This window comes from Arvicola amphibius, chromosome 7, assembly GCF_903992535.2.
Source record: "Arvicola amphibius chromosome 7, mArvAmp1.2, whole genome shotgun sequence".
NCBI lineage: Eukaryota > Metazoa > Chordata > Mammalia > Rodentia > Cricetidae > Arvicola > Arvicola amphibius.
Genome location: NC_052053.1, coordinates 29592684 through 29604184, shown reverse-complemented (window position 1 = coordinate 29604184; position 11501 = coordinate 29592684).

Below are 11501 nucleotides of genomic sequence, written 5' to 3'. Positions count from 1 at the left end.
GAGGAGGAGGAGGAGGAGGAGGAGGAGGAGGAGGTGGTGGTGGAGGAGGAGGAGGAGGAGGAGGAGGAGGAGGAGGAGAAGGAGGAAGAAGAAGAAGAAGCTGTGCTTCCCTGCTCCTCAGTTGCTCCAGCATTCCAAAGGAGCACAGAAACAGCTTCTTTTTTTCTTTCTTTTCTTTTTTTTTGGGGGGGGTGGTTTTTTGAGACAGGGACTAGCTCTTGTAGACCAGGCTGGACACGAACTCACAGATATCTGCCTGCCTCTGCCTCCCGAGTGCTGGGATTAAAGGCATGTGCCACCACCGCCTAGCCAGAAACAGCTTCTTGCAGGCTGACCATGTCACTTCAAGTCCTCAGGCTTCCGGACTTTTCCCAGATGCTCAAGGCTATAACAAAACATTTTCAGCATTAGAAGAGGCTGTGTATAAGAACACAAGCTTGCAAGAAACTTTCCCAAACTTTTGTACAGCATAAGGACTAAGTGGGAAGAATTAAACAGTTTTTCAGTCTCCTGGAGAGTGGCTCATCACAAATGAGGCAACACCCACTTTGAAAGATCTGAAAGCACAGCTTCCTGCTGCAAAAATGACGTCATGGCCTCTCATACTCAAGAGCAAGAGGTTGGAGATGGCACGAACTTCATTCTGTTATTTGCTGGAGCTCTTCTGGAACTAGCTGAAGAACTTAGAGACGGCTCATCAGTTCCAGAGATCACAGAAGGTTATGAAATAGCACAAAAAGCCTATGAGCGTTCTCCTGACTAGATGATGGGGTTCAGTAAACCCCTTGGCACGCTGATGAAGTATCAACTCTACTTCTTACCCCCATAATGAATACACACTATGAAAACAACACATTCATGCTTACTCCTCAGCCATATATACCTATTTCTCTTGATTCCAGTAATTTTAATGTTGATAACACAAGAGCTTGTAAAGTTCTGGGCTCTAGTATTGCGTGGAGTTGTTGTTGTTGTTTTGAAGGAAACTGAAGATACACTTGTGATCTGGGAGTCCCTTCTGTGTGCTATGATTACAATTGATGAATAAAAAAACTGCCTTGGCCTGTTGATAGGGCAGAACTTAGGTATGCAGGGAAGATAGAACAGAATGCTGGGAGGAAGAAGGGCAGAATCAGGAAGAGATGCCATGGAGCTACCGCCGCCAGAGATAGACATGCTGAAACTTTGCTGGTAGGCCACGACCTCAGGGCGATACACAGATTACTAGAAATGGGTTAAACTAAGATGTAAGAGTTAACCAATAAGAAGTTAGAGATAATGGGCCAAGCAGTGATTTAATTAATACAGTTCCTGTGTGATTATTTCGGGTTCCTGGCGGGTCAGGGACCAACAAGCCTCCCTCCCTGCAACACACTTATCTTTTTGTGCTCGTGATAACAGAGATGAGGGAATGGTGCTGACAGAGACTGCTTGAGAGTTGCTGAATTTCATTAAAGAACAAAATCTCATGGATGCCCAAATCAAAGCTCTTGCAGGTACTGGCAAAAATGTCATTGTACCATTTATATAAGGTGACAAAGTGACAGGCATGGCTCTTCATTATGCAAGTAAATCCAGCATTGGTGAGAGGTGAGACTCAACTCAAAATGGGATCCAGGAAACAACAGTGTTGAAGCTACAGCTGTTCCTAGATTGATTCCTTGGGGTCTTGGAGAAATAGGACTCTGTAATAGCACTTGCCACTCACAAGTTAAAGACACACAGGTGGTTGTTTTCAATCACGACAAAGAAAGTGGTGCTTGCTGTTCCTACTGTACTGTATTGAAGTTCTATAGACAATCTGATGGTTGCTAGGAAGGGCAGGAGATCATGCTGTTTTGATAAATTCCAGTTCTCACGGGCGGGCGGGGGGGGGGGGAGGTAAACGTCTTGCCCTGGGGGTGGAACATGAAGAGCCAAGTCCTGGACAGGAACAGCATGCTAGAAAGAAGCGTGCTGTAGCATCTGAGGCTATTACAGAGCCACTGTCAGAACAAAGTCTCAAATGTCTGTACAGTGAACCGAGAAGGAAACACAAGTGCTGGATTACATTCAAAGTTGACGTTCTGCTATAAAAAGTCATGTCGGAAGCTGTGTTCTAGATGTTTACTTGGAAAAATATTGGGTGATTAACTTAATATAGTTTTTGCGTGATTATTCGGATCCGGGTGGCCAGGAAACCAAAGTACAGTCTCCACTTGCAGAAACCATCAGGCCCTGGGCTTCTTTTTGATTGGGAGGCTATTGATGGTTGCCTCTATTTCCTTGAGGTTATAGGTCTATTGTTTACCCAGATTTCCCATTTCCAGAATCCCCTTGGTTTGTGTTTTTCTTTATTATCTCTATTTCAGTTTTCAAGTCTTGAACTGTTTAGACTGTTTGCTTCATCTGTTTGATTTTTTTTCTTGGTTTGCTTGGGTTTCTTTAAAAGATTTATTGATTTCTTCCAATTTTTTGTTTGTCTTTTCCTCCATTTCTTTAAGGGAATTTTTCATTTCCTCTTTAATGGTCACCATCACCTTCAGGAAGTTATATTTAAGGTTGTTTTCTTCTGCTTCTTCTGCGTTAGAATGGTCAGGTCGTCCGGTTGAATAACCACTGGGTTCTGGTGTTACCAAGTTACTTTTTAGGTTCTTGAATGAATTCTTGCATTGGTGACTACTCATCTCTTCCTCCAATTGGTGCTGGCAATGTCTTTACCTCTTGGTCCAGTCCTTGCCAATGGTGTCTGCTTCTCAGGGATCCTCTCTTGTTGTAGTTGTTGTCTGAGTCTTACGGAGTTGCTGAGGTCTCTGGGGATGGGTGGGTATGTGGGTGTAGTGGGACTTGTAGGTTACAGGGTCTGATAGATGGGGGGAGGGAGTGTTGGAGCAGCTACTGGCCAGCGAAGCTGAGGTGTGCGGGGGAGGGGCCTAGAGCCTGGTACCATGGACCTAAAGGCTGGGCTATCCAGCTAGGCAGCTGGTCACTCACCTCTTGATCTACTCTGTGCAGTCGCAGTCTGTATGTCAGAGATTCTCTGAGGTCATGGGGGATGGGCAGGTTTGAGAGAAGAGTGGGACTGGACTGATGGGGGTGTTGGAGCCACCTACCTACAAGGAGGCTTGCCTGCTGGCCAGCTAGTAAAGCTGAGGTAGGTGGGGGAGGGATCTGGGGTTTTGCCCAAGTACCCAGGGCCTCGAGATTGGGGTGTCCTGCTGGGTGGCTGATCACTCACCTCTTAGTTTGCTCTGAGCTGTCGCTATATAGGGATTTTTAAACACAGCAAAGTGATTTTTACCACAATTTTCCAACAGACACTGAGTGCTTTTGAATTTATGTTCATTCTGATGTAATCAATTTGGAAATGGCATCAGAAGAGCTCTGTTCTCCTATCCTGGATCCAATGCCGATGGCAAGCTACAAGCTGAGGCCAGAACTTTTGCCCGATGAGTTAGTTACATATGTGGCTCCTGTGACCATACTGATCTCTCAGGCTCAACGGATTGATTATAAAAGACGTCTGAAATCATGCAGACGTACTGCCAAAAGGACGCTCATTCTGGGGAAGGAGCGTGGAGCTTCCACGGCCTCTGCAGACAAACCACCCTCTCTGACCACGTGTTCACAATCTGGAAACTCTGGACAGGATTCTGAGAGCTTCTATGGAAGATGCATTACATAGCCATGAATAACTAAAGCATTGAATTCCCTCCCTCAGAGGTTGAGAGGAGGGGCTGGAGGCTCTAGTGTCAAATCATGTTCGGATTTTTCTTCATCTTGAGACTCGGTAGAGACCCCAAATCCACCACTCATGCACCTCACCATTACGTCACTCCATATTCCAGATGTCTGGGAAGCACTGCATCAGGAAACAGGTTAAAGGATAAAAATAAACAAAATCGTAGAATTTCACATACGAAATGTTATTTGGTTTTAGTTAGGGTTTCTCTAGTTTTTCCAAACAGGGTTTCTATGAGTAGCTCTGGCTGTCCTGGAACTCACTGTTGTAGACCAGGCTGGCCTCAAACTCAGAGATCTGCCTGCCTCTGCCTCCCAAGTGCTGGGATTAAAGGCATTTCACATCACACCAAGTTCATAAACGGTTTTTATACAGACCATGCAAAAATTTATACAACTAAAAAACAAGGCACCAAATGTAAAAGTGAATAAACACGTACTTTAGGTTTCATCAAAGATGCATAAATATACACATGAAATATGCTTAAAATTACTACTTTTCTTGAGCATACTCTCAGAAATATTTACATTTTTCCATGACACCACAATTTACTAAATAACAATAAATTCACAAGCTCTGTCAATTTTTCACATAATTTGCCAAGTATTTCTGATTTCACTTTATAGTGCAGTCATTGGCAATCAGACTCAGGAATTCCAATCTTGACTGTTAATATTAACTCTTATATCCCAGTACACTTCGCACAGTGATACTTGGGTTACAGAATGACTAGGAAGGGGATAAAGAGATTACAGAGTTCACAGAGGCTGCTGCGCTGAAGTCAGGGGCAAGGGGCAGTATCACAGCAGGTAATCGGATATGAATGTTCCCAGTCACACAGGTGTTGGGGAGCACAAAGGCCTGTTCAAGGCAAGACAAAGCCAGTCCAGTGCCTCCTGGGTCCCAGAGTCACATAGGTCTGGAGAAACCTCAGTTCAAGTATACTTATCAAGCAGAGGGATTCTACCACACTAAAGCCCAGGGGACCGAGATGGGAGTGCACTGGATTCCAGCACAGATCTTTGAGAGGTTAGCTTCCTGCTGCAGCCTAGGTGAAGAGGCAGCATCATGTGGCAATCTAATGTGTTCAGTGAGCTCATGGGCCTGTTTCTCTAACAGGGTTTTGAAATGCCATGGATGCATACGTTCCTGATTGACTTCAAAAAGCACACAGGTGATAGAATTTTATCTGTATGAATAGGTTAAATGATGAATCTGTGCCATGATTTGTGACAGATGGTGGTGGTTTATTTGCACAAATAAGGTATCTGGTCATTTGCACTCAAAGTAGAGCCAACAGGGCTGGAGAGATGGCTCGGTGGTTAAGAGCACTGGCTGCTCTTCCAGAGGTCCTGAGTTCAATTCCCAGCACCCACATGGTGGCTCACAACCATCTGTAATGAGATCTGGTGCCCTCTTCTGGAATGCCAGCATACATGGAGGCAGAATGTTGTGTACATAATAAATAAATAAATCTTTGAAAAACATAAAGCCAACAATTGCTGCATAACACAAAGTCATTGAGAGCAAGGTACTGATTATATAAAACTACAGTAATTTTTAATTACTCTGTGTGTGTGTGTGTGTGTGTGTGTGTGTGTGTGTGTGCGCGCGCGCATGCACACCACACATTTCTGAGGAGGACAGAGAGATGTTAGATCGATCCCCGGGAGCTGAAGTTACAGGCAGTTGTGAGTTGTCTAATATGGGCTCTGAGAATCACACTCAGGTCCTCTGCAAGAACAATATGGGCTCTTAACCAAAAAGCCATCTCTTCTGCCCCCAAAGCTACTGATATTTTATATATATACAAATGTTAAGAATGTGGAGAAATGAAACCCTTCATACACTGTTACATGGGAATATAAAAAAAAGTTACAGCTGCTTCTTGAAAGTTCATCAGCTTCGTAAAAATTAAGTATGAATTTACCATATGGCCAAGAAATTCCACTCACCAATAGGTAAGCAAAGGAAGTGAAAATTGATCCAAAGAGAAGTTTGTATGCAAGTGTTTAGCATAATTGTCACACACACATCAGGATGTTTAAAAGAACTTTTAGCCTTTGACCTTCTGGTCCCCAAAGACCCACTATGAAGTATAAGATCAAAACTATAGAAATCAGCTGACAAGCCTGAAGATATGAGAATTTATACACATCACAGATGTGACATGTGCGGAAAAAAATCAGAACAACCTTAATGCTGAACCACAAGAACGTGGTCCTTTAGCACAGACTTTGTTTACCACCTAAAAAATGATGTGCTGAGGTGTTTTCATAGAAAAAAGGCATAAAAATATTTGTCATTTTAGGGGGTATTATTTTCATTATATATAATTACATATTGCTTCACTGTGTATATAATTATATATGGTTTTCATTATCAATAATTTTATATATAATACATAAATACAGATTAACTTTATTTTATATAGATAAGGAGCACCTTTTCCTTTTTAATACTATGTTAGTCATCTTTTGCCACCCTGGCACAATAGCTACAAAACTCAATTTTTTGTTTGGTTGGTTGTTTTTTGTTTTTCGAGACAGGGTTTCGCTGTAGCTTTGGAGCCTGTTCTGGAACTAATTCTTGTAAAGCAGGCTGGCCTCGAACTCACAGAGCTCCACCTGTCTATGCCTCCCGAGTGCTGGGATTAAAGGTGTGCACCACCACCACCTGGCCAAAACTCCATCTAAAGGAGAAAGGGTTGTTGTTGTTGTTGTTGTTGTTTGTTGTTGTTGTTATAGCATCAAAGGTAACAATCATGGTAGGCTGAAACCACTTTGGGACTGAAGTGAGCTTGAACATCACAGTAGGGAGAATATACTAGAAATGGCACAAGCATGGGGCAACTAAGAGGAGAAGATGGAAGGAGAATGAAGACAAGAGGTAGGAAGAGGAGAAAGGTTCAGAGAGGAGACGCCCTTCTTTGTTACACTCCTGGTAACCTGCTACCACGGAAGCCCACCTTCGAGTTTGCACAGCCCCCAGTGCTGTCAACAACTGGAAAATGTTCAAAGTAACACAGATCCAGAAAAACGAATGTTGCGTGCTCTCTCTCATATACAGACCCTAGCTTCTCATTTTTATATTGAGGTATTTGTGTGTAGAGGCCAAGAAGGGAGGAAGGGGCTCATGAGAGGGGCTAAATGAGGACGTATTTTTGATTATTTATATATGTATGTAAGTATGTATGTATGTATTTGTGTGTGTGCACATGTATGCATGTCTGTGTTTATGTTGGTGTGTGTATGTCTCTGTGGGGGGTATGTCTGTGTGTGTATATCTGTGTGTGTGTATGTCTGTGTGTATGTGTATGTTTGTGTGTGTGTATGCACACACAGGTACTTCTGTGCCATGGCACATGTTTGGAAATCAGAGGGCAACTTTCAGGAGTCTGTTCTCAGCTTGCACCTTGGCAAGGAGACGGGATCACTCCTGTTTCTGATTACTCTATGCTCTAGGCTAGCTAGCCCACAAACTACTGAGTAATCCTCCTTCTTCTGCCTGCCATTTCACCTCAAGAGTACTGAAATTGCAAGTACATACCACTTCACTGGACTTTTTAAAACATGTGTTCCAGGGATCAAACTCAGGTTGTCAGGCTTGAGTAAGCAAGAGCTTTGTTTGCTGGGCCATCTACCCACTCCCCGTAAAAATAGATTTAAAGGCCTTCTGGGCAGAGAATTAGAGTGCAAGTATTATAAAAGTAGGAGGGATATTGGGGTAGGAGGTAGACAAAGGGGTTGAAGGCGGAGGTAGAGCGGAAGATAGTCCTCCAATACAGGGGACAAGATGGAAATGCTATAAAGAAATCGGTTGCTTTGTACAAAATGAGGACTGGGGAAGCTTGCTGTTCATGCAGAGGACTGCACCCACTTCAGCTGGTTCACAGCATTCTGTAACTCCAGCTCCATGGGATCTGACTCCCTCTTCTGGTCTGCAGGGGCACCTTCAGACACGTGGCATACACACACAAACACACACACACACACACACAAGCCATCTGTTGATTAATCCGGAGTCCTATGTCGTCCAGACGCCTTTCAAGAGCACCACTGGCCAGGCGGTGGTGGCGCACGCCTTTAATCCCAGCACTTGGGAGGCAGAGGCAGGCAGATCTCTGTGAGTTCAAGACCAGCCTGGTCTACAAGAGCTAGCTCCAGGACAGGCTCTAAAGCTGCAGAGAAACCCTGTCTCGAAAAAAAAAAAAAAAAAGAGTCAAGAGCACCACTGTCTCAGGACCCCACCCTAACAGTGAGACAGCCAGCTGATGTAATTAATGCTGTTCTCGACATAGTTCTGGCTCATGGCCCTCCCCTTGAGTTGCCAATTTCAACACCTCCTCTCTTCGGCTGGCATGAAACCAAAAAATACAAAGGCAGTGTATAGTGCCATAACCCTGGTCCCTCTGGGTTTGCCAAGAGCCAAGCACTTTCTGTTGATTGTGAGGGACACACAGCCTAAGCAAGGAATACGACTTGGTTGTTTAATTCTCTGAATTTAATTTGTCACGTAGGCACCACATAGCTTATTCTGGTTGACACAGACATTAGTATTCTAAAGGTGAGAGTTTGTACCTGTCAGGAAAAAATAAAGACGACACACAATACTACTCATAACGTACTGACAGCTTTGACTTGGAAGATGTCTCCACCCACGCACTTTCCTTCGCTGCAATAAAATAATTGAGGCTGGGTACTTTCTAAAGAAAGCATGATCCTTTTTCGGTTTGAGATTCGAAAGAGTATAATGCTGACATCTGCTTGACTCTGGTGAAGGCCTCATGGTGCTTGGCATCGCAATCGCGGAGTAGTGTGGGGAAGGGATGAGCACGCAGGAAAGTGGTGAGCCATGCAGGCAGACAGGGACTCCAGGAACGTACATCCTTCGTAACAACCTAGTGTCTGTTTCTCTCTGTCTCTGTTTCTCTCCCTTGCAACAACCAACTCAGTCAGTGTGTGTGTGTGTGTGTGTGCGTGTGTGTTCCTAATCCAGGAAGAGCCAGGTGTGTGCTCCGACACTGATTCAGGTGCATGAGACCTGTCCTCATGCATCCATCCTAAGGGTAGCAGCACTGTCGTGCCCTAACCACGCTCCACAAGTCCAGTCCGAAAATCTGTACCCCTCAGCACTACTGTCCTGGAAACCAAGCATCCAGCTCAAGCTCCTGTTCATGGGACCAGCCTTACCAAACACGTGACAGGTAGTAAACTTACTTATCAGAAATTAGAAGGCTAGGGCCCACCTTATGTGGTTGAAAAACAACTGGCCAGACCGTTACGCGGGACAGCATGGAAGACAGATGATGAACTTAATCAGTTTCTAGACTTCAAAATAGTGCTTGAAAATAAAAAAATTAGTATCACATGTCTGATATTATTGAGCACATTTTATAAAGTGTTATTTAAAAATGGGCATACCTCGAAAGCAGAAAAGAAAGAAAAAATAGCCGGGCGGTGGTGGCGCACGCCTTTAATCCCAGCACTCGGGAGGCAGAGGCAGGCGGATCTCTGTGAGTTCGAGACCAGCCTGGTCTACAAGAGCTAGTTCCAGGACAGGCTCCAAAGCTACAGAGAAACCCTGTCTCGAAAAACAAAAAAAAAAAAAGAAAGAAAGAAAAAATAATAGAAATATAGATTTCTGACTTTCTGACTTGAAAAGGTTGGAAGAAGCAATAACAAACACTGAGTAAAATTCTATTTGATGGCAAAGATTAAGTCACCAACAGTACCAGTAGCTAGGGAACTCGCCTTCAACACAGCAGCAGCCAGGGACATAGCAAACGACAGCAGTGGCTCTCCCAACAGTGAAGAGTGATTCAGACCTAGAAACTTCTGAATTACCATGTAGAGCTTAGTTACATTGAGCCTGATGCCATCGTTGGGTGAAATGACCAAACTTGACGAAGATGCCCCCAAGAAACGAAAGTCTTCTTGATACGTCATCTGACACACATCAGAACCTGTCTTCCATCCTAATCAGCCCCTGTGGGAGGTACTTAAAGCCAGGCGTCATGACTGGTCATAACGTATAATCCCAGCACTCAGAAACAGAGGCAGGAGGATACTGTGATTCTGACACCAGCCTGAGCTACGTAGAGTTCTAGGCCAGCTTAGCTACAGAATATTTTCTGTAGTTTGAATGCCTCCTTTAAATTTTTGTATTAGAAACTTCTCAAATTTATAAGTTAATGGCGTTTGGAGGCGGGGCCTTTGGGAAATGATTGACAGCTGAGGGCTGGGATTCCACCAACTAGTTAATACATTCTCAGATTCACAGAGCCATAGGTTAATGAGTTAGCACGGGATTACCTTTGTTAGAAAAGCTAGCTTTCTCTGGCCTACTTGCTCTGTCTCACAGTGTGACGCCATCTGTCATGTTTTGATACAGAACGGAGCCCTCGTCAAATGCCCGGGAGATGCTGGCAGCCCACTTTTGGGTAGTCAAGGCTTCTGTAACCTAAACAACCCTGTGTTTTAAAATGATGTTTTCATTTATGTGTGCATATGTGTATCTCTATGTATCTATGTGTGGGTATGGACTGCATGTGTCCAAGGAGGCCAGAAGCAGCAGATCCCCTGGAACTGGACATCGAGTGGTTGTGAGCTGCCTGATGTGGGTGCTGGGAGTCACACTCAAGCCCTCTGAGCTGTCACTCTAGTCCCTGACCCTCCGTCACCTTGCACACTTATCTCTAGCATTTTGTTACAGTCGTAAAAAAACAGACAAACATTCTTCACAATTTTGAAAGCTGGAAATAATTTTACTATTTACAAATAATAACAAAATGGGTGATAAAAACAAATATTTCTTACAAATTGTGCAGTTGAGGCAATATCTCATTTCTAACAGAATGTACATGTAATGAACATTTCTGGAGATAACTTTAAAACCCACAAGTAAAATATCAGGAGCAAAAATCAAAATTTCCCCTTTTGGCAATTGAATGTTTTCTAGGATGAGTGATTTCTGCCAGTATTGAAATACAAACTTAATTCTGTTGTTGTTTTAAGACAGGTTCTCACTGTACAGCCCTGGATGGCCTGAAACTATCTATGTAGACCAGGCTGATCCTGAACTCACAGAAATGCCACCTGCCATTTGAGTGCTTCGATTAAAGGTGTGTGTCACCATGCCTGGCTTGAATTTAATCTTGTTGCCAGGTCATGAAACATGTCAGAATAAAACTGTTAGGAATAATTCTTAAGATGAGCTTCTCTGCCCACGTAAATAATTCAGTTCCAATCAGACCAAATTAGGTCAAATAAAAGATACCCACGTTTAATGCAGCGCTCCAGGGTGGCCAGGAGACCATGGCAAGGGAAAGGTGTTGGGGAGAGACCATGCAAAACCAGGAGATCATTCTGGGCAGCTGCCTAAACAGCCTGTGGGAGTGGTCCTGACCCTCCCTGGGGAGGGGGTCAATGCTTGGCGGGCTTTCCTAGAGGAGTCTGGACCAAAACGACTCCCAGGGAGGGGGCTTCCAAAGATGGATATCAGGTATTACAAAAACCTGTCCAAAGATTTCTTGGCAAAAGATTTTTACTTTCTCTAAGTGGGAAGTTTTGATTTATCATTAAGGTTTCTGTAAGTTAAAAACAATGTTAATAAAATGGATTTTCTTCAACTAAATTAAATAGGAGGGCAATACTGAGTTTTTGACTTCAGGCATTCCACGGCACCTAGCACCCTGAGCAGATACATCCCAAAATTTTCAGTCTTTACACTGATTCTTTCTAATGAAAATGTAGAAGAAGCCAGGCACGGTGGTGGATAA